At 40.4% G+C, this 24,661-nt stretch overlaps 1 long non-coding RNA gene across 1 annotated transcript; it reads left to right on the top strand.

The window, feature by feature from the left end:
• The first annotated feature begins 8,667 nt into the window (after positions 1-8,667).
• Positions 8,668-17,945, top strand: LOC135967163 (uncharacterized). The gene is made up of 4 exons (XR_012423930.1): positions 8,668-8,713; positions 11,988-12,135; positions 13,280-13,440; positions 17,488-17,945. It is a non-coding gene; the product is annotated as an uncharacterized lncRNA (long non-coding RNA).
• Positions 17,946-24,661: the final 6,716 nt, after the last annotated feature.

Here is a 24,661-nt window from a genome sequence, read left to right as displayed (position 1 = left end):
AAATGGAGTCGCCTCATGGTGTCTCAGAGGCCACCGGTGCCTCTCTCCTCCCAACACTCTCTCTTTTAGAGGTGTTGGAAAAGTTGACTCAGTCATATCATCTTCTTCATTTAGAAGTTTAGTTTGAATCATCTTAGTGTTCCATCTTTATTAAGAAATGTTGAGCTGCTGGCTGGGCGTGGTGGCTCATGCCTGTAATCCCAGCACTTTGGGAAGCCAGGGTGGGTGAATCACTTGAGGTAGGAGTTTGAGACCAATGTGGCCAACATTGTGAAACCCTGTCTCTTTTAAAAATATAAAAATTAGCCGGACATGGCAGTGCACGCCTGTAGTCCCAGCTACTCAGGAGGCTGAGGCAGGAGAATGGCTTGAGCCTAGGAAGTGGAGGTTGCAATGAGCCAAGATCATGCCACTGCACTCCAGCCTGGCTGAAGAGAGTGAAACGCTGTCTCCAAAAAAAAAAATATATATATATATATAAAAGAAAAGAAATGTTGATCATTGAGCTGCTAAATGTGCAAGTTTTGCTCCTAAGGATAGTGGCTACTTCAGGTCAGGATGGTCTTATTTTGTTCAATCACACTCTTTCAAAGCTGGGGAAGCCCTTAGAGTCTTTCTCTTCCACCTTTCCCATTTTACAAGTGGGAAACTGAGTCGCTGAGAAGTAAAGTGCTGTAGCTTTCATGGAGGAAACAGGACTCACTTCTGGCCTCCCAGCCCCCGGCCTGACATGCCCATGACCACTGTTTTTTTCTTTTTATTGAGTGTAACATTGAGACAAGAAAGCTTTAAAGCTCAATGCTCTTGTCACATTTTCTTGCCTGTTGTTCTTGTATTCCATTACAAATCTGCACCTGACCCTTTTCGAAAGGGGTCATTGAGAGAGGGTAAGGAAGGAGAGGCAAATAAGCTTGGGCGTGACCTGATCAATCCATGGTTACTGAGTTTCTCAGGAATGGAGCCTTTTTTCTAAGGTAGAGAAGTGGAGGTGGAAAGAAAGCAGGAGCCACAGAGGATCTGGGGAAGGGGTAGGGGCCTGGCGACACCATTAGTTCCGGGATTACATGCACTCCCAGTGGCCCTCGCTGAGCCCGAAGCCTAACCAGAGCACAGTCATGAAACAACATCTACCTACAAAATTGGTGGCCCGGAAATTCACGCACAGATTTCATTCTTTCACTGATGAAAGAGGTAGGGAGAAAGAAGATGATTATTAGAAATATCTTGAAGAAAAGGTGGTTCTTAAATTTTGAAACTTATTAAAAATAAAGTGCCTTGCCCACCTCCCAACTCTAGAGATTCTGAGAGTTTAGTGTGGAGGCCAGAAATACATTTTTCTTGTTGTTGTTGATGGTGAATGTCTAGTACTCCATTAGTGGCTTAAAAAAATCAACTATTTTGGAAAATCATTTTAGAGTTACAAAAAAAGTTGCACACATAGTATTGTCAATTTACTATACCCTTCACCTCCATTCCATTTCCCCTAATTTTAATTTAAAAAATTGTAGTAAAATATACATAATATAACATTTACTATTTTAATTATTTTAAGTGTACAGTTCAATGGCATTAAGAATATTCATTCACATTGCTGGACAACCATCACCATCATCCATCTTTTATCTTCCCAAATGGAAACGATGTAGCCATTGAATGATAACACCCCATTCTCTCTTGCCAGCCATCATTCGACTTTCTGTCTCTATGGATTTGACTCTGTTAGGTACCTCATATAGGTGGAATCATGCAATATTTGCCCTTTTGTATCTGGCTTATCTCACTTAACGTAGTATCTTCAAGGTTCATTTATATTGCAGCGTGTGTCAGAATTTCATTCCTTTGTAAGGCTCAATAATATTCAATTGCATGTATATACCACGTTTTCCTTCTTCATTTGTGTGTTGATGGATATGTGGATTGTTTCTACCTATTGACTATTGTGAATAATGCAGCTGTGAACATGGGTGTGCAAATATCTGTTCAAGTCCGTGCTTTCAATTCCTTCGGGTAAATATCCAAAAGCCTAATATTAACTTCATATACAACTGTGGTACATTACTATTCACTTAATTTTCACATACTATTCACTTACTATTTACAGACTTTATTCAGATTTCACCAAATTTTCCACTAAAATATAGTCTTATAATAAGCACTCCAGGAGATTCTGGTTCACGGGTCAAAGTTTTATAAGCATTATTTTTAAAATGACAGATTGGGTCCAGGAAGCAGTGCCATATGTTGGAAAGTTGACCTCGGACTGAGGTTCTGTACGCTGAATCCAGAACAGGTTCAAAAGCAGCCAGTGGAGATTCACTGCCTTCCACTGGGCCTAGTTTTCTCCATCTTTCAAAGAGAATGGTTTGAGAATGATCTGGAGTCTTCTAGAGAAAAGAAGCTCTAGCATGTAAAGTTGTTCTCTAGGTAAAAGCTTTCCAGACAGCTGCTGACAAAAGAGAAATTGGCCAGCATTTCTGAACTCTCTTAATAATGGTATTATTATTACTTTACATAAAAGAAGCAAGATTTCAACTAAATGACAATGGTTCTAGGATTCTTTCACACTAGTGTTAACTCCTTATAAAGCAGCATGGGAGTATTTTTCTGTAGGAATCAGCCTGACAGAGCCCTATAGAACTGAGCCTCTGAAGACGTGTACTGACCAGCACAGGGAAGAAGAGTTAAAGATCTCTAAACATGTGAAACGACATCATTACTGCTGCTCCAGGCATATGGTATGTTTCAGGCACCCTTTTAAGTTAGTCTTCTCATGAGGAAGATTTGGGAGCAAATGCAAAATGAACCCACGGGAACATTTTTATGACACTGCTTTGGATGCAGCACAGAAGTGTGCCTTTTATGGTAAAAGGATGTGAAACCATAAACTGGTGACCAAAGGTACTCCAAGGAATCTTTAAAACAAGGAAGCAGGCCAGGCACGGTGGCTCACGTCTGTAATCCCAGCACTTTGGGAGGCCAAGGCAGGCAGATCGTGAGGTCAGGAGTTCGAGACTAGCCTGACCAACATAGTGAAACCCCATCTCTACTAAAAACACAAAAATTAGCCAGGCATGGTGGTGCACACCTGTAATCCCAGCTACTCAGGAGGCTGAGGCAGTAGAATCGCTTGAAGCTGGGAGGCGGAGATTCAATGAGCTGAGATGACACCACTGCACTGTAGCCTGGGTGACAGAGCAAGACTCTGTCTCAAAGAAAAAAAGAAGAAGAAAAAAAAAATAAGGAAGCAACGGTAATTCAAAGAGAGGGGAGGGCCTGGGCTGAAATCTGGTTTGGATTCTATTAATCTCAGTGTCTTGGGAAAAGCCCTAGAGGGCCCTTAACAAAGGGAGAGGCAGTCATGACCTCAGCACTAGCATCTTAACATCTTTTCAGAGAGGTGTCAATTCCTGGGGACCCCCTTGTGGCAGCCCTGACTCAGAAGGAAACACACCAGCTACTATAGTACATCATCGCATACCACTTCCTGAAGGGCTTTGGGTTTTCCCTAGAAGGCTATATTGTTATGTGCAGGTCCTGCCAGGAACAAACTTGAGCTCAATAGCTAAAGCGGGGGTAGGGGGAGGAAAGAAGCAGAGCAGAACGTACACGTTTTGTGTGTGTGTGTGTTTACATAGTATACATACAGACTTGCCCCCACTCACAGTTTATTATCTGTGCCTTATAATCCATATATGGAAGATAGGCATGGAAGTAGAGAAAAACAAAATGGACCTCTAGAAGGAAGAGGGAAATAAATCAGTCAATGGCCTTTCCCAACTTTGTGAGCTTTGAAATAGCAGATATTATGCAAAGGCAGAAGTCTATAGTTGGATAAGGAAGAACTACCATTTGATCCAGCAATCCCACTGCTGGGTATCTACCCAGAAGAAAAGAAGTCATTATATGAGAAAAGACACTTGCTCATTTGTGTTTATAGCAGCACAATTCGCAATTGCAAAAATATGGAACCAGCCCACCAACCAATGAGTGGATACAGAAAATGTAGTGTGTGTGTATGTGTGTGTGTGTGTGTGTGTGTGTGTGTACCATGGAATACTATTCAGCCATAAAAAGGAACAAAATAATGGCATCCACAGCAACCTGGATGGTGTTGGAGATCATTATTCTAAGTGAAGTAACACAAGAAGGAAAAAACATTGTATGTTCTCACTCATAAGTGGGAGCTAATTTATGAGGACACAAAGGCATAAGAATGTTATAATGGACTTTGGGGACTCAGGGAGAAGGGTGGGAAGAGGGTGAGGAATAAAAGTCTAACACTGGGTACAGTGTGCACTGCTCAGGTGACAGGTGCACCAATATCTCAGAAATCACCAATAAAGAATTTATCCATGTAACCAAAACCATCTGTTTCCCAAAAACTATTGAAATAAAAATAAATAAATAAACAAGCAAATACACAAATCTAAACATTTATTGTTAGATCTCTTACAATTGTTAATATGCTGATGGAATTGTACATTTCTTTTCTCACATTTATGTCATTAAACAAATGTTTTTAAAATCATCGTGCAGTAGAACTCTGTGGAGCACCCTTTGGGAAATACTGAACTAGCTTGCTTGAACAGTAGCACTGCCTGTGCTTCTTGGCAGGCAAGATAATTAGAGAAACATGATGGGCTATTGTTTTATAAACAGATACAAGTCTATCTTTTTTTTCAGATTCTAAGTTGTAAATAAATTTTTGGATTAGTTATGTAGTGCAAAGAGTCACTGAACCACATAATGACACATAATAAAGTATCCCTTTAAAAATGGTTTAATTGTACATGTAGAATAATTTTCTATGTTTTTATTCTTACTGTATCAAATATTGGGTACAAGACATTTTGCATTGGGAGAAGGGGAGTAGGCCTGTTGCTTTCTAATAGTCTAGTTTGATAGAAATCACTAAATTTAGAATACCTTGAACTTCTTTTCCTTGAACGGAAATTCATTTATCTATGAATAAGCATTATGATTATGACTGCAGTTGAAATTCCCTAACTTAACTTTCGAGTCTCCAGCAGTATCCAGAAACTGCTTCCCAAATGAACGAATTTCCATAGGCTTTTGATACCAGACCTACATATGAGACACTTTGGATATTTTGGCATTTGAGAAGGCTGGTCTCTTCTTTCACCTAAACATAAGCTCTTCCATCTCCTCCAAAGATGAGTCCCAGGGCAATCCTACAGGCAGGATTGAGACTTTCTCTGGAAGCTTTCTTGGGTTTGATGCAATGCTCAGGAAAGTGCTTGAGCAAGATCATACAGACCTGGCCAGGATGAATGAGTAAAAACATGCCATTAGCAGCAAGGAAGAAGTTGTCTTTCCTTCTCTGACGGTAGAGCGTTTCTTAGAAAGTAAAGAAATGCAGAAAATCTTCATCACAGCTATCTTATCTACTTGATCTCATTACTCCTTATTAACACAAGAAGACTCTGAACAGTTATAGTGAAAGTCCCGGTAAGAAGGAAGTGATCACTTTCAAACTAATCTAGCATATCAAGATGATGATAAACAAAAAAGTCTAACTATTCAATAATCAATAATATTGATTCTTAATTGGAGTTATAACATTTGTTCCTCCCTATCTCTTCCATCATTTCACTACATGATGCATTTGCAAACACACACGCACACTAACCAGTTGGGTCTGGTTCCTTTTTTTGTTCACCTATTGCACCCAGTTTTGCTGTTTATCAGAAAATTACCACATGATGTTGAAATTAACTGCTTTTGTGTCATCTTCCTCATAAAACTACAGACTCTTTGAAGATAGGTTCAACATATCATCATCTTAATATTCCACTGACCGATGCAGAAAATATTTATCAAATGTGTTGAGTATATCACCATTACACTAGTTACATGGACACTCATTTATGCTATGCTTACTGGTGAGTTTGACCAGTTGTTTCCTTTTATGATTTAACACACTCATTTTAGATGAGTGGGCCTTCAGAAAATAAGTTTTTTAGTACAGACTTTAAAATGGAGATAGCACCTCTAAAGAACCTACATTTATTTGTTTCAAGAGAAATATAACTTTGAGACATGACAACAATATAAACTTTAAGATAAATCTATCGGTATCATTTGAGAATTGAGTTAAACTTGAGAAAATCAGAATAACGATTTGATATGGTTTGGATTTGTGTCCTCACCCAAATCTCATGTTGAATTAGAAGAAGGGTCTTGCGGAAAGCAATTGGATCATGGGGGTAAATTTCTCCCTTGCTATTCTAATAATAGTGAATTAGTTCTCATGAGACATAATGATTTAAAAGTGTGTGGCACTTCCCCCTTTGCTCTCTCTCTTCTGAAATCACGTGAAGAAGGTGCTTGATTCCTTTTAGCCTTCCACCATGATTGTAAGTTTCCTGAGGCCTCCCAGGAACTTTCTGCTTCCTGTATGGCTTGCAGGACTGTGTGTCAATTAAACCTCTTTTCTTCATAAATTACCCAGTCTCAGGTAGTTATTTATAGCAGTGTGAGAACGCACTAATACAGAAAATTTGTACAGAGTGGGGCACTGCTATAAAGATACCTGATAATGTGGAAGCAACTTTGAAACTAGGTAATGGGCAGAGATTGGAGCAGTTTGGAGGGCTCAGAAGAAGACAGAAAGATGTGGGAATGTTTGGAACATCCTAGAGACATGTTGAATGGTTTTGACCAGAATGTTGGTAGTGATATGGACAATGAAGTTCAGGCTGAGGTGGTCTCAGATGGAGATAAGGAACATACTGGGAACTGAAGTAAAGGTCACTCTTGCTATGCTTTAGCAAAGAGACTGGCACATTTTGCCTCTGCCCTAGAGATCTGTGGAATTTTGAACTTGAGAGAGAATATTTAGAGTATCTGGTGGAAGAAATTTCTAAGGAGTAAAGCATTCAAGATGTAATCTGACTCTTTTTAAAAATGTATGCTCATATACATGAATGAAGGGATGATCTGAAACTGGAACTTATATTAAAAAAGGAAGCAGAGCATAAAAGTTTGGAAAATTTGCAGCCTGACCATGCAGTAGAAAAGAAAAACCCATTTGCTGAGAAGAAATTCAAACCAGATGCAGATATTTGTTAATAGCCAAGACAATGGGGGAAAATGTCTCCATAACATTTCAGAGACTGTCATGGCATCCTCTCCCATTACAGGCCTGGAGTCCTAGGAGGGAAAAATGGTTTTGCCTTGGAACATGGCACCTTGCATCCCAGCCATCCCAGCTTTATCCATGATTAAGAGGTGCCAAGGTACAGCTCAGGCTGTGCCTTCAGAGGGTGTAAGTCCCAAGCCTTGGTGGCTTCCACTTGGTGTTGGGCCTGCAGGTATGCAGAAGGCAAGAGCTGAGGTTTGGGAACCTCTCCCTAGATTTCAGAGGATGTATGGAAATGCCTGGATGTCCAGGCAGAAGTCTGCAGCAGGAGTGGAGCCCTCATGGAGAACTTCTACTAGGGCAGTGTAAACTTCTACTAGGACTCTGTGGGAGGTTGGAGCTCCCACACAGATTCCTCACTGGGGCACTTCCTAGTAGAACTGTGAAAAGAGAGCCACCATCTTTCATACCCCAGAATGGTAGATCCATTGACAGCTTGCTCCATGCACCTAGAAAAGCCATAAACACTTAATGCCAGCTCATGAAAGCAGCCATTGGGGCTGTGCCCTGAAAAGACACATGGGTGGAGCTGCCCAGGGCCTTGGGAGTCCACTTCTTGCATCAGCATACCCTGAATATGAGACAGGGAGTAAAAGGAGATTATTTTGGAGCTTTAAGATTTAATGACTCCCCTACTGGGTTTTGGACTTGCATGGGGCCTGTAGCCCCTTTGCTTTGGCCAATTTCTCCTAAATGGGAGCATTTACCCAATGCCTGTACCCTCACTGTATCTTGGAAGTAACAAACTTGCTTTTGACTTTGCAGGCTTATAGGTAGAAGAGACTTAATTTGTCCCACCTCATCGGGGGAGGTTGAGCATTCTGCAGTTTCAGTTACCCAGGGTCAACTGTGGTCCAAAAAACAAGTGAGTACAGTACAATAAGATATTTTGAGAGAGAGAGAAACAACATTCATGTAAATTTTATTACAGTATATTGCTGTAACTGTTCTATATTATTTTTAATTATTGTTCATCTCTTTCTGTACCAACTTATACATTTTATCATGAGTATGTCTGTATAGGAAAAAAATAGTATATAAAGAATTTGATACTATCTGTAGCTTTAGACATCCACTGGAAGCTTTGGAACATATCCCTTTAAGATAAGGTGGAATTACTGTATAAAGAATAAGGGTTGTAGAAAAAATTCCCTTTTACATGACGGTTTTAATCTGTTTCTTTCCTAAACATGAAACAAATGAATTTTGATAGAACACAGAGTGAACTAGGCTCTTAAACTCAAGTAATCATAGAAGTATTACATATTTGTCTGTTATCTGGCATATAATCATGTATTTGTCTGTTCCCACACTGCTATACCATTGTAAACTTCTTTTTTTTTTTTTTTTTTAAAGTGAGTACAGTGCATAGGGCAGTTATCAACTGGTTTTCCTACCTCAAACGATTCCTTTGCACCTAGTAAAATCAAGATGCAAGACTGGTCCCCAACTTTTTAAGGTCCTTTGAAAGTGAACCTTAATGTTGTTTATATGTTATATTTGTGCAGGTCACATGCAACGGTCCAGCCTAATCCAGTCAAAAAAAACTTGGTAAGGAACAATCTATAATTTCCTTAGAGTCCAACAGAAAGGATAGATGCTGGAGGTTTAAAAAGCTTTTATATTAAAAGAGCTCTCTTGAAGCTTTCCTTTAATTAAAAATACACAGAAAATGATGCAGTCAAGTTCCTAGTAACCTGATTATAGGATACCTCTTACACAAGAAATATTACTAGAAAGATTAATAGTAGTGATGGCCAAAATTTATTGAATTCTAACTATAGCTAAGCTCTATTCTAAATATGTCATCACATGTAATCTTCAAAATAAATTGGCAGTGCCAGCACTATTATCATTACCATTTTATAAAGAAGTAAAAGAATACATGGAACCATCAGATAACTTGCCTCAAAGCATGGACATTATGAGGTATAGAGTTGGGATTTGAGCCTTGGCCGTGTCGTACAGAAGCTTCTGTGTTACAGGTCCCTTTACTTCTAGATTAATGGTTTTCTCCCTTTCTCTGGTGAATCCAAGGTGAGTTACTCGCAAGGAGGCTCCTAAGCAAGTGTCTCATTTGAACTAAAATGGTGTTGAGTGGATGCCCTGTGCAACTGTGAGATTTTCCCTCAGCCTTTCTCAGGGTGCTCCCGTACACCTTGGAGTTTCTTTTAGCCAATATCACAATCAACTAGGGCTTTGAAATGGATTTTTGTGAATAATGTGAATTATGTGACACTATTCTTCCATAGGACAATTTTTCATCTATCAGGCCAGGCCCTTGATGCAGGAGAAGGTGGCAGTGAAGGATCTGGAAGGGGTGTCTTTCTGTGTCTCAGCTGTTTCCTGGAAGTTTGCTCCTGGGCACCTCCAGCTTTTCTTCACCTCTACCTTCCTTCATTAGGAGAAACCAGAATGGTCCCCGACTACCCAGAGCAGGTCCCCAGCAAGGAGCAAAGAAACAAAATACAAAGCAAATAAACACTGGGACAAGAGGGCAGCAGAGTAATGATAATGCTGTGAGCATGAAAAGCACTGTGGCCTCTCACTCCGCATCTGATATGTTCGGATATTTTATCCCCTCCATACTCATGTTGAGATGTGATCCCCCATGTTGGAGGGGGGCCTGGTGGGAGGTGTTTGGGTCGTGGAGGTGGATCCCTCATGAATGGCTTGGTGCCCCCCTCAAAAATAGTCCTAGGGTGACCCTGAAGTTCTCCTTTCTAGGTTGCCCCTGGACTGGGCACTATGAGGGGAGACCTCACTGCATTCCCTTGCTCCTTGCTCTCCTTGCTGAGACTTGGTCCAGAACCTCACATCCTATATAAACAGTACATGCTCAGGGCAGATGTGCTTAGAACACCTCCCTTAACTCTCTCAAACTCTCTTCATTGCTTCAAGACTAACACCCCTATAGTGAGCATTCCTCACTGAGAGCCCTCGACTCTTTTTGTTTCATCTGCTTGTTAGTTTTCATAAGTTAAATGTTTGCACTGTACCTCAGAACTATCTTTTAATGAAAATGATTTCAGGCTATTTTATTTAAAAACACAGGCTTATAGAATGTTCATTTCAGGAAGCAAAAAGGAATAATTCTTCTGAAATTCCTGTAAGAGTATATAGTGATAGGAAGAAACCCACTGGGTTTAGCCAACCAGGGCAATTTACTGAAAAAGGGCCTTGGGCAGAAAGAGCCCCACTGAAAGTAGCAGTACAGGAGAACCCCAAAGACCTCACTTAGCCCTTCCCTTTTCCTTCAGAAGGGTTTTCAATAAACCATTCCAAATACTACATTTTGATTTGAAATAATTCAAAATTATAGGAAAATTCCCCAAAGAGTAGGCAGGCCAAGACAGAGACAGTTAGAGCCCCCTTTAATAGGACCTTTACAAGGGAGGCTGGAGCCCAATGAGATCAAAGCAAGGGAAGGTGTTCTGACCTCACCCTGTAGCATGGATTGAACTCCTAACCTCAGTCTGCCCAGGAGACAAAAGTTATTGCAGCTGCTTCAAAGCCACAGTTAGTCACATGTGAGAGTTGCCTCATATCCCAGGGCTCATCCTCAAATCTGCCTCCACCACCCTTGCTTGGCTAGCAGGTTGTGAATGGGGAGGAGGCCACTGGGGATGGTGCATTAGTCCCTTTGCCTTGGTATAAAGGAATATGTGGGGCTGGGTAATTTATAACAAAAATGAGCTTATTTGGCCCACAGTTCTGCAGGCTGCACACAAAGCATTGTGCCAGCATCTGCTTCTTGTGAGGACCTCAGGAAGGTTACAGTCAAGGTGAAAAGTCTAAGGGAGCCTGGATGTCCCATGAGGGAGAGAGTGAGCAAGAGAGAGGGAGCTGGAAGTTTCAGGCTCTTTTAGACAACCAGATCTTGTGTGAACTCACAGAGCAAGAATTTACTCATTACCGTGAAGGGGGCGCCAAGCCATTCATGAGGTATCCACCTCCACGACCCAAACACCTCCCACCAGGTCCCCCTCCAACATGGGGGATCACATCTCAACATGAGTATGGAGGGGATAAAATATCCGAACATATCAGATGCGGAGTGAGAGGCCACAGTGCTTTTCATGCTCACAGCATTATCATTACTCTGCTGCCCTCTTGTCCCAGTGTTTATTTACTTTGTATTTTGTTTCTTTGCTCCTTGCTAGGCACCTGCTCTGGGTAGTCAGGGACCGTTCTGGTTTCTCCTAATGAAGGAAGGTAGAGGTGAAGAAAAGCTGGAGGTGCCCAGGAGCAAACTTCCAGGAAACAGCTGAGACACAGAAAGACACCCCTTCCAGATCCTTCACTGCCACCTTCTCCTGCATCAAGGGCCTGGCCTGATAGATGAAAAATTGTCCTGTGGAAGAATAGTGTCACATAATTCACTTTATTTACAAAAACTCATTTTCAAAGCCCTAGTTGATTGTGATGTTGGCTGAAAGAAACTCCAAGGTGTACGGGAGCACCCTGAGAAAGGCTGAGGGAAAATTTCACAGGGACTCTGTACAGCATAACATACTGAAAGGCCTGCTGAAGCCACAAGAAGGAGACAGGAAACTGTATCCCTAAAGAGCATGGCAGGTAGTTGCTGTGGAACCTTATTAGATGCTGTGATTTAGTCTAATGCACTTGACTTTGTCAGTTCCTCCGTCTTCAGGTTTTTCCTCCAATAGTGACACTGTGGCTCTCAGTGCTAGGGTGGGGGATTTATACCACATGGAGCAGCCGTTTAGCAGATGGCTTGAAAAAGACAAGAATAGGGTGTTGGAAGAACAAGGAAGTCCCTAGAAATACTCCCCACTTCTTTTACTCATTCTTATTTTTGTAGGAGTTTTAAGCCAAGCCCATGAGAACTGTTACAGGATGTATGTAATAAAAAGACTCCCAGCTTCCACTCCTGCTCCGCTGTGCAGGGACAAGCTGTGTCTGTGACTTAAGACCCTTCACGTCTGGCCTTGATTTCTTTGGCTCTCCAGGTAGGCAAAGGCAAGTGATGATAACCTGCCTTTGGGTGATTAGTATCGCATTCCGGAGAGGTAAGCTAGAGGGGTCTACTTATTACCGTCCCTGGTCCAAAGTGCAACTCCCTGCTCATTCCTCTGTCTCTGCATTTGTTCACTCACTTATCCACCAACAAATGTTTACTGATTGCCTACTCTGTGCCAGGCAGTAGTTTGAGTTCTATGGGTAGAGTGGTGAATAAAGCAAAGTTCTGTCCATCAAGGAGCTTAGATTTTGTAACCACACCTGACATCTATGCAGCAACTTTCATCTAGATTTGTCAACACCTGTGCAGATGTACTTTGCAGACTGATTTTGCCCTACCAACGGTGATTATTCCTTAGCGTTGAAAATGCTTTGTTGAAAGTCCAAATCTTTCGTTACTCCCACTACATGTGGCACCCTCCAGTCTCCGTCCATGACGGTTCACAGCAGTCCTTCAGGTCTGAGCTCATTGCTCCCTCACCTTGCTAGACAATTCTTCCTTCTGTACCCTTGTTCCTGCCCTTGATTTATATTTATAATTGACTAACTTTTTTGTCATTTTATGTATAATATTCTGTCTGCCCACTTACACTGAAAACTTTCTGAATGCAGGGTCTGTGTCTTTTAATTTTTATCTATTATTCTTGAACAACTAGTGCAGTGGAGTTTTATTATAGACACAGACTCCAATCTTTCCTCCTTTGCATTGTGTTAGTTTGCATTCTGCTATTCTGCTCCGGAAGATATGCGTTGTAAATAGCTGTAATTCACTTTTTGCTACTCTGCTTGCTTTTTTTGATGCTGTCTGTTGATAATGCTTGAACATTTGTCTTATTCACCACTGTATCCTCTACATGCAGCAGAGTACCTGGTATAATAATAGAAACTTAATACATATTTCTTGATTATCCGTTGGCTGACTGACTGGCTGGTACAGAAACAATCCACACAATCTGTAGCATGACCAATCTTTAGGAACATTGTGCAACATACAAGAATTCCAAAGCTTTCCTGTAGACGTCTAGAAATACCCACTAATTGGCCTGAAGAAGCTGAAGTTAAAGAAAAGATTGTCATTGAGCCAAAGAATGAGGCCACATATAAAATATTTGTATGCCTTATTTTGCCCTTCAGAATGATTATGTTTTGGCTGGACCATATGCTTTTACTGTTTACCTTATAAAAGTGATAGAGAATGAGGAAGAGAGAGAAAGACTTGAAATTTGAAGATGATACACTGTGGGCATTGAAGATGAAAGAAGAAGCCACAAGTCAAAGGATGCAAAGGAATGCAGGTAGGTTCAACAACCTAAAAAAGGAAGGAAAACAGGTTCTCCTCTAGAGCACTGAGAGAGAATGCAGCCATACCAACACATTGATTTTTAGAACCTCTGACTACAAATTAGAAGATAGTAAATTTATTTTGTTTTAATCACTAATTTTTGGCCATTTCTTACAGCACTGTTAGGAAGAGAATACAAGGGTCCAGTGCAGCCAAGAGCTCTTGGAACAACCTCAGGGTCTGGCAGTATAATCTGAAATGTATAAATAACGGTAGTTCTGAAACACTAAGGTGGAAGAACTGGATTATCTGAGAAGAAAAGGGAGCTCTGTAATGTGGAGCACACACTGAGTGCTGAGTTTTCTAAACATCTGCAGAAAAACATGTTCCCTTGAGGCAGAAGTACAGAGTTAAGAGCTTGTAACTCCATGCTCATTTTGACCCCATAAACTTGGTCTGAGAAACCTAAAATGGAAGTTGACTTACAATTCATGGATCGGAAGCAGAATATCCACAAGTAACTTACATGCAAAGTGAGAATAAAGGAAGGTGCAGAACAGAATCTATAAACAGCTTTTTATATGGCGAGATGTGAGGTGTTCTCCAAGTCCCATTTGCTCCAAAAATCTTCCTTTCCCAGCAGCCACAGTGTTTGGGTGAAAGTAATGTCTCCAGTCCCTGTAGTTATCATCTACAAAGAACATCCCCACTATAAAACAGACTCAAAGTCTACAGACCTCCATTAAATAACGGAGGGTGATTTTCTTTATGAAAAACACCACATGAGGCCCGTTAATAGGTCCTCCAAATAGTATCTGAGTACACAAGCTATCCAGCAGGCCAGCTTCAGCCTAAACCCAGTGGGAAGCAGCTGGCCTTCACTTAAAAGGGATGCAGAGCCAGACTCCAGAGTCAACAAGACTTGTTTAATTGACCCTTTTTCTGTGTAGCTCACATTTATGTGTTTTGTAGCTCAATCTCCTTTCTATCCTCCCAGCCTCCCTTCAGGCAGCTCTAATGGGAACTGCCCGAGATTTCTGAACTACCTTTACTTTAGTGGGTCAGTGTTCACATGCATTCATATTGTTCACACACATGAATTATATAAAGCGTCTTTACATGCTTACTTTTTTTTTTTTTTTTTGAGACGGAGTCTCACTTTCTTGCCCAAGCTGGAGTGCAGTGGATCAATCTCAGCTCACTGCAACCTCCGCCTCCTGAGTTCAACCGATTGTCCTGCCTCAGCATCCTGCGTAGCTAGGACTACAGGCACACACTGCCATGCCTGGCTAATTTTTTTTTGTATTTTAGTAGAGACCGGGTTTCACCGTGTTGCCCAGGCTGGTCATGAACTCCTGAGCTCAGGCAATCCTCCTGCCTCGGCCTCCCAAAGTGCTGGGATTACAGGTGTGAGCCACCGCACCTGGCCTACATGCTTACTTATACGTTTGGCCTTTATATCATAAGGGTTCTGATGGCAGGGACTGTATCAGGTCCTCTGTCATATCCTAAGTCACAGAAATAAGATGAAATAAATCCCCAAATCTGAAATACCTGGTAATGCTACTTCCTGGTCTATGTTATTATCTACTTTATCTGTGATTCTTTTCAGATTAATGGATAAGCCACACAATCATTAAAATGTAAACATCTTGAGGTCAGGGACCATAAGATTATCTTTCCTCAAAGAAAGGTCAAATACATCACAGGCTGTTAGACTGGGAGGGAGAATGCTGCTTTGTCTAATAATGTGCCCCTGCTTGTTGGAGGTATTTACCTCCAAAGGTAGTGCAGAGGCTCTGGGTACCTGTCTGGTTGTTGTATGGAGTACTTACGCACAGACGGCAGGTGTTAATACTAAGTTATTTCTAAATTCCTTACAATATTATAATTCTATGACCTTAGTCATTCAAACCATACCCTTTGAGAAGGTCTATCCAACCAAGCCTTTGGCTGGAAATGATACAAAAAACATGCAAAATCTGATATAATCTTCCCCATGCGTTGCTCTCCGAACTTTCTCTTTCCCCTCTCCCTTATCTCTTTGTGTTTGTGTCTGGTCAAGCTGGAAACTCACAGTTCCCATCAGGTACCCTGATATCTCTTACCTTTAGGCTGGGTGATTGCCACGAATGCAAATCCTTGGTCTTTCTTTGTAGGTTTTCCTGTTCTATTTCTTTCAGGATTCAACATATACACCATGGTCTTCCATGAAGCTTTTCCTGACTCTGTAAGACTATGCTGGCTATTTCTGCCGTAAGTTCCCATAGTACCCTGAGTTCAGGACAACTGCATTTTCATTTACTGTTCATTTATGTCTGTCCAGTAGACTGTAAGCTCCTTGGGGAAAGGACCATATCTTGTCTTTCTATATCCCCAATAGTCATCATAATGTCTAGTATATAGTAGATGGTCAAAAGTGTTTGTTAATCTCATGCTTAAATAACTGAAATTCAGTTAATGAATAATAGAGTGTCAAAATGCATTAGCTTAGTATTCAATTAAGTCCGGTTGTCACAATTATATACTAGCAACACTGGAACTGTTCAAAAGATTGGGGGATGGGGGGCAGAGAAAGAGAGCGAGATAGAGAGAGACAGAGAGAGAGACAGAAGAGAGAGAGAGAGAGAGAGAAATGAAATTCACAGTATTTGCATGCCAAGACACAATTTTCTGTTTTTGTTCATGATGGTCTGATTACCCATCCTTTAATTTTACCTTACACTCCACAGGCTGGAAACTTGGGGTGAAAGTGTCAGTACCAAGGCATTGCTCCTTTTCCTGTGGGTGAACCACTTACATCAGGAAGTTGTAAAAGTGTAAAGAGAATGTCCTTCCCCCTCAACACTGATCCACGCATAGGCCATGTGCGCAGCTTTCTGCATGGCATGATTTTTCCAGAGTTTTTTTCAGCAAGGAATAATCTTTTGACCGACCTCCCATTATGTATGAAACCTCTGCAACTAAAATCAGTCCTTTTCATGTAAAGCTGTATCTTCAGAAATTTCCTTTTTATACACAAAGCAGATACCTGGAATGGATATCGCAATTAATGTTAACAAAAATGGATGATTTGACGGGATTAGTCCCCATCGCTAGAGAATTGTGCCCCAGGAAATGGACCACAGAAAGGTTCTTGATGATGAATCTGACGCCAGCAAATACTTGGGCCTGAAATGCAGGTAGGGGTGGGAGGCCCCAGTGTGAAACTCTGTTGTATGAAGTAGCTCAAAGTCTCAGGTGTCCATTTGGAAAAGAAGGGGTATAGTGGATGAGAAAGATACAGCTTTTCGGTTTTGTGATGATGTGGGTCTGCTCACATCCAAAATGGGCTTTCAAGGTTAGGACATATTTTTCTTGGTATGTACAAGACATCACAAGGTATCTTGGTTTCTCTGCTTTCTTGTGAAGGTGTAAGGCTCTTTTTCTTCAGGGTGTGTCTCGTTGCCACAATTTAGAAGTGTAACATTTTGACTGCACCTTTGAAAACAGAGTGAAACTTTGTGGCTCCTTATCTTCTATGATTCTGTTTAAAGAAAACAAAACATATAGACATTATTATGCACACAAGGCCTGAATCAAGCAACAACGTATCTGTCTGTGGAGATTATTAGTACAGTGTGGTCACACATTTTGTTTTCCACAAGCATGTGAGAAGCTCTGCTAAGCCCATTCTGTGAAATGCTTTCTATCTTCTGCTGGGGGAGTTTGCTTTTGCTGCCTCGTGTTTGAGGGACTCTCTATGAACATTTTCCCTTTAGAGCAAAACTGATTATGGGATGTCAAATCCTAATCATTAATACACACAAATATTTAAAACTTTGGGTTTGATCCAGAGAATCTCCTTTCCCTGTGAATTTCCAGGTTTGTTACCTTAGTTGTTAGCCTTGCCTAATGAAACTCAATAGTTCCTACTGCTTGTCTCTTTGGTCATTTTATACCAACCTAGAGTTGAAAGTTTGAGAAAGTCATGATTTTCCAGGTGTTCACTCATGTTCTGTTTTACTTACAAGTGCAGACTCAAAACAACGGTTCTAATCAATCATGTGTTTTTCTACAGAACCTATGGGAAGATCAAGAAATGTCGCTTCTGAGAAAAAAAAAATGTCTAATGCAAAGAGTGAAGAGAGCTTTTTATATCTTTCACTGACCACAACACACAGTTCAGAAAACTTAAATAACCCTAACTAAAATTTTAAAGGTGCTTCAAAGCATAGAAAGTACCTTGACATGCATTTTCTCGTTGGATTCTTATAAACCTATAAAATGGTGCTTACACCATTTCAGAAATGAGAAAATGGTGGCCCAGAAAATAAAGCAGCATGCACAAGACCACGCGCTGCACAGGGGACTGATCTGATACCAAAACTTGACTGCAGATTATCTACTTTCAACTCTCACCAGCAAAACAGACAAAAGTGCTTTGGACATGCAAGTGTTTATTATGTTGCATTTTGGAACTCCAGAGCTAAAACCAAACATAAACAAATATAAAACAAAACAAAACAAAGAAGCACTAAAGATCAAACCCATCCTCGAACCCAAACATCCAGAAAATAAAAGGAAATTTTTTTTTTTCCTCAGGGGAAGCAAGTGGAAACAGACACTTGGTTGATTTCATATGGGATTAGCTCTCAACTCTGATGAGCCTCATGGTCTCCTAGATCTTCCTAAACCAAGGCTCTGGGACAGTAATTAATCAGATGGAAAGTCTGGGAATTTATCTCACCACCATCACTGCTTCTGCTGAATGCTGACTTAAAGATGTGAATCCACTCAATTATCTCACAGTTAGGAAGAAGTGAATCTATAGTTCAACGACACAGAGATGAGAGCCCAGGACAATACCTAAGAGTCTGACTGCAATTAATTAGACAGATAGCATCTTATATTTGGGAAAGACCTTAGAGGTCTCATCCAATCTCCCTCCTACTACAAGAATCCTTCCCTAGCAAGCCTGACAAATCACCACCTGGTGTTGGCTCCTGAGATGGGAATTTTCATTGTCTCGAGGCACCCATTTCACTGCTGTGAGATGTGCTCTTGTTGTTAGAATGGATTGCCTTCTTGGAATCAAATTATTTCCCCTTTTAAGCTGTCAGTCCATTTTCTTGGCCTTAAAGATTATGGTTATTTGTGCATTCACATGCTATTCTTCGAATATTTGAAGTCAGCTCTCTTGACTTCCTTAAACTGTCTCTTCTCTGTCAAAATATACCCAGCTTCTCCAACTTTTTCTAAATTCATTGATTTTCAAGACTTTTTACAAATAGTCCCATTTTTGTACTTTTTTGTGGAGAAATGTTCATAACTGAATAGGGTCTATTTTTCCTACCTAATCTGACCCAATATTAATGTACTTTCAATACCTTTACTGGCCATTAGCTCTATACCAGTGAGGCCAAATATATGGTGGTGGGTGATAGTACCAGCTCCCTCAACTCTGCAACCCACTGGAGCTTACCAAATGAGAACTGGTTTTCTTCATGCAATTTACCTCAAAAGCCACACCATCAGCAAGAGGACCAGAACTAATTGTCAAAGTGCAAGCCACAACGAACACACAATTGTCACTTAAAACCAGTTTTTGCTTCAGTAAGCTTTTTTTTTTTCTATCTAGTATTTTATCTCTTAAAATATAGAGAAAAAACAGGTAAGAAACTAGTTTACCAATAACTTTGACAAATAGCCCCTGAGGTAGAGTGAGTGACATTTGGAAAGTTGGTAAAAGCCGCCAGAGTCAAAGCAACCTAAACAAAACAAAACAAAAAAAAACTTGTGGCTGTGCTACTCTTAACCAGGCCACACCTGTTTTCAGAAACCACTGACTGTTCTGCAGATACGCAGAGATGCCAGGCCTGACAGTCTCTAAGGCAACCAGATACCGATCATTGTCACACAGTAAGAAATAGGAAGAGACACTGGTAACAAACATTAAGCCTGGTTTTCTCATCTGCTCAGCAGTGTAACAGTAGGTGGAGTCAGCTCTGCCCTAAGACTCTTCACTTGTCCAGTCTCAAACACCGACTGGAGTGCAGGAGATCCTGCAGTTGGATAAGTAACTGAAGATCTGAAGCCCACCTCTTAAAGTCCACCGCAATCGAATGTGGACTTTGAAATAGGCTTTTGAGGAGAAAAGGACAAGCTGCAGGCTCCCCCCGTCTTCTAATTTCCTCATCTGCAAAATAAAACAGAGTGTTCATATGGCTAAAGAGTGGTGCACCAGTGAACTGGGATGACACAAAGAGATAACTTATCTAATTTGGCTACCAAACGGGTGGGTTGGATTTTAGTTAATAAATCACCATCACGGGAAAATATAAATAGGTCCCTGCTTTCTGAGCACTTACCTCTATTAAAGATGTACAATATCATGCTTTCCCTTTCTGAGACATTTCCAATCTGTAATATGTTAACAAGAGTAAAGCAAATGGGCATTTTGTAAGAAGCTGGCAGAGGTGCAGAATGCATTTAGGAATTGGAATGAGTGCTTGTTTACTGCTTTTCAAATCATTGCATTGGGATTACTTAGGCCTGTGTTTTTCTTGCTCCCTAGACTGAGCTCCTTGACACCAGTGGCTCATTTTTGTTTATTGGTGTCATTCTAACTCTTCCTGGTGTCATGTTTTGCACCTGTGGATAGTCAAGTAATAGTTGAATAGTTGTTCAGTTGAATCACTCTGTTGCTTTTAGGAGGCTGCAGTTTGAAGTCACTGCAGCTAGACTGAAAACACATGGTCCAGGAAATGGGAAAACATACTGTGAAGATGGGCTAATTAATGATTTATTGTACCTCGAAAAAATTTAAAAAATTATAAATGTTAATGAAAGTATTGGTTTTTGAAGCTTAATGATGATCAGCAGCAGAAGCTATAACTTAAATGATACAGCTGGCCAGATAGCAACCATCTTTATTAAAAGGCCTCGTCAGAATAAGGATCATTACATAGAATTGAATATGGGACAGAATGTTGAGAATCAATTATGGTAGTAAATATAGCCAGCTTTATAGCAACACCAAGAATTACAGTGAAGTGCAAGTACTGCAAAATAAAATTCTAAATATAGATCTTCAAGGATTTACTTTACATTTTATTGTCAAAAATTAATACAAAACAAAAAAGAGCCTGAAAATCATACAGTCTTACAACCAAGGAAAAACTGTTTTAGTATGCTTCGAGTTTATCCTTCTCTACACATATTACAACACGTATCACACAAACACACACACAAATATTTTTATTTTTAAAAATTGGGCTAGCATACTGTTGCTTTGCAAGTTGCTATTTCACTGAACAGTGCAGTATGGCCATGTTTCTATGTTATTTAACTATTCTCTATTTTTCACAGCTATATATTATTTTATTGACTTAAATACATATTATGTATTAATGGACATTTAGGTTGACTCTAAGGTTTTTTGTGTGTTGTTTTCTTGCATATGCTTGTTGTTAAGGCTTTTCATAATATTGTCTTCGGGGAAAGTTCATGGCAATTTTTTTCTGCTAGCAGTATATAGATGGGACTTTTATCTCCTTTTAATTTCAAAGGAAATGTGGCTAAAAACAAAACATAATGTGACACATACCTTCTTAATAATTTAAGAACATTTGCTCTTAAAAAATAAGAAAAAGGTAGGGAAACGATCTACTCATCAGAGCTGTCTATATTGATTAGATCTGCAAAGTTGATTAACACTACAACATTTTTTTAAAAACATAAGATTTAGAATCAGGTTAGAATAATATTATCCTAGGATATACTTTACCTCATCAAGAGTTAAATGAATATTATCACTTAAGATAAAGTAGGTTCTCAAGAGTATGTATTTTCATTTTTTAAAAAAGAGACCATAGAAAAGCTTTGTGAAAACATCAAAATTGTTACTTCTTCTTTATAATTGAACCCTCTAACTGGCATTCTACCTGCTGTTATCTGTCTCCAAATGCTTCCTAGAAGCACTTTGCTCAAGTTCCATACCTGAGAGGCTGCCAGCTATCATCACAAAATTATTCTTTTCCTTCATTCCTATGAAAGCAAGAGGACAGTTCAGTGGGTACAAACACAAAATTAGTTGAAGGCAAAACTGCCTCATTTGGGTTATTTAGTTTTGAATAGAAGAAAATAAAACACTTCTCCAAAGACCAAGATCATCTGTCTCTCATCCCCAACTAATCAACAGGGAAGAAAAGATGAGGCTTGGATGGTTCAAGATAACTTGTCAACACAACTAGAAAAATTACTTAGCGTAGAAGCCTAACTTGCATTGGGTCAATAGTGTCATCTTGATAGGCAAAACACAGCTGATTTCTCCACTCAACAGCTTTCCCATAGATCTTTCCACTAAAATCTTTTGAAATATGATAACCACACCATAAACTATGGCTGGCAACCCTATTGGAACAGAAACTAAGCACAATTCTTACTTTAAAATGTCTCCATTGGTAAAGGAAAACATTCTTATTCTTATTCAATGAATGTTTCATTTCCTTAATGGGTGATGTTAAGGTTAAAGTGAAATAATTCCCAACTCTGTGTTTTTTTCATTCTTGGGTCCTTGAAAAGAGGTAGTGCTTATAGGTTGAGATCTGACTCTCCAGGCCTGAGTACTGGTTCTTCTGTTAACTAGCTTGGGCAAGTCTTTCATCTCTCTCTGTGCCTCAGTTTCCTCATTTGTCAAAGGTGGATAACGATGGCACTCACTACCAAAAATTGTTGTGAGGGTTAAACCGATGAATCCATTTAAGGGATTCAAATAGGGCCTGCCACGCACTCCCTGCACAATAAATGGCAGCTGCTCTTGTCACAGTTACTCCTCAGCTCTGATCAGTGTTTGGACACAGGGCATGGTTCTGGCTTTGTGAAGAATTGTCAGCACAGATTTGGTGCTGTCTCACGATGGCACATGTGAGTGTGAGTCTAAGGAGATTTACTGAAAGCTGTAATTCTAAACCCTGAAGGGCCCTGAGGCCTTAGCAAAGACTGTGGGAAATTTGTAGAGGACACCAGAGAGTCATTGCTTTCACTTACACGATTATTGCTTCACCGGTCTTTTCCCACCCATCAGTGCAAAACAAATCCACAGCATAATAAGAAACATGCATGGAGGTTGGGTCAAGAAGGCAGAGCAGAGCAGAAATCAGCAACAGATCGGTCGTGCTGTTCAGCCTATCCTGTTAATACCCTGCGTTGCCACCCCCTCTTTCCTTCTGGGACTAAATGAGCCACAAGCATGTGAACATACAAGCACACATGATTCTCACAGCCACTTAAAGGAGTCCCTGTTTCTGACCAGGCTGAGCTGTTTCCTTGGGTCAGACAGGCTGATTTTCTTGACTGCAGGCTCTGGACTAAGAATGAGGCACATGCCTTCAGAACAGGGACTGGACCATGATGTTGCCTGGAATGTGGACACCTGCCTGCCCTTCTCTCAGTTTTCGCTAGTATATTTAAGCCAGGGAATGAGGCAGAACAATTGGTTAACCTAGACATCTACCCACCTAGATATGTATAATTCCCTTCTCAGCCCACATGCCATGCACTACACCAAACAGCCATTCCCCAGTGGCCCTTCCAAATATATTTAAGAACATATCATTTCTAGATTTATGGTCACTGTAGTAAATCAACTGGAAAGAATCTTATGACCTTAGAAAACACAGTGGGAATTCACATCTCTTTCCTTAAGCATTTGTCAGGCACTGTCTCTTCTCACCTATGTCTAACTTGCGCCCTGATAGTAAATGAAACAAAGTAACCCTCTGTTAATTTGCCAGAGTGGTCAGGGAGAGGATGGGGTGCTTGCGAGAGGCCAGCACTTCCAGAAGGAAAACATGCACTAGCCCACACCCTCAAATCCAATTCAGAGTTCCTCATAGTAAGCCTGACCACCCAGGAGGGCTCCTCTTCCTGGGGCCAAATTCCAGTTTCTAATTCACAAATGAGCGGAGTCTCCTTAAGCATTGCGCTCAGAGAGCACAGGTCTTGGGTTTGAGCTCCAGTTCTAACCGACTAAACCCCGTACTTAGATAAATCCCCTCTTGGAGGTCATTTCAGCTTTAAATTGGGGGTGGTGATAGTACTCACCTCCTATAATGACATCATGAATGCAAACACGTATTACAGACAGGAAGTGTAAAACAAATACTAAAAGTTCTTGTTGATATTTTTCATTGGAACATATAGATGCAAAAGACTAAGGCGTAGAATAGAACACTCTTATCTATTCATAGCAAGTGCCAAAGATGATGCCAGATAATATATAAACAGGCTAGAAGCACTGGATTGCACTAAATATTGTAGTATCATCAAGTTAAAAAATGAAAGGCAAATCAGAGTAGTAACGCTTTTGTGAAAAGGCAAATGTCCCTTTCCAGGACACTAAAAGCTGTAACCTTCCCATTTGCCCTTTTTCAGGAGACAATCATTCTAGTTTCATGCCCTTTATCATCTTAGTTGTTCCTCCTGAGTGAAAAGTCAGCTGGCAAAGTTTGCAACCTAGTACATTTCCTAAGAGGCTTTGTTCATGACAAGGCTGCTTTACTAATCTCAGGAAGCTTCAACTTTTCTCAAATTTCCAGTTGTAAGTGAAAAATGTACTGGATTGTCTCCCTTTTAGATGTTAAAATAATGAGGCACTATTTCAGCACCACCCTTCCCTGTTTCTTTGTTCTAAATATAGAACTCAAGGATTCTGCCAGGTGTTAATTAATCTTCATTAGTCTCTGGAGAGGCAGGCAAAGACCTAAGAATTGAGAAATTGAGGCACACATGTTTAAACAATTAGTATAGAGACTTATCCAAGGTCACCAAATGAGTAACAGAAAAAACCTGGAATCCATGGCTTTCTGATCTTGTCCCCAAAATCCTCCAGGAGAACCATCTTGCATAAATACTTGCATGGCCAACATTTGCAAGAGCAGATGTTTTATCAAGCAGACTGTACAGCAAGGCCCACCCTTGCCTATCTATTCCTATCTGCTTTTATTATGCTTTGGGGCTCTCGCATGATAAGACCTCCCATATGGTACTTGTATTAACATTAAATAATGGCCATTGTATTGTGTATACTATCACCATAGAAATATTTACTTAGTTGAACACAGACACCGGTCAAGCATGGTGATTAAAAACAAGCTAATCATAAAAACCATTCATGCTCACATCTATTTATAAAATCTGTTTCACTTGTGCCAGTTAAGTATAGGCTTTGTTCTAAACAAACACACGCAAAC

Source organism: Macaca fascicularis, chromosome 14, assembly GCF_037993035.2.
Source record: "Macaca fascicularis isolate 582-1 chromosome 14, T2T-MFA8v1.1".
NCBI lineage: Eukaryota > Metazoa > Chordata > Mammalia > Primates > Cercopithecidae > Macaca > Macaca fascicularis.
This window is presented reverse-complemented; position numbering and strand designations above follow the sequence as displayed.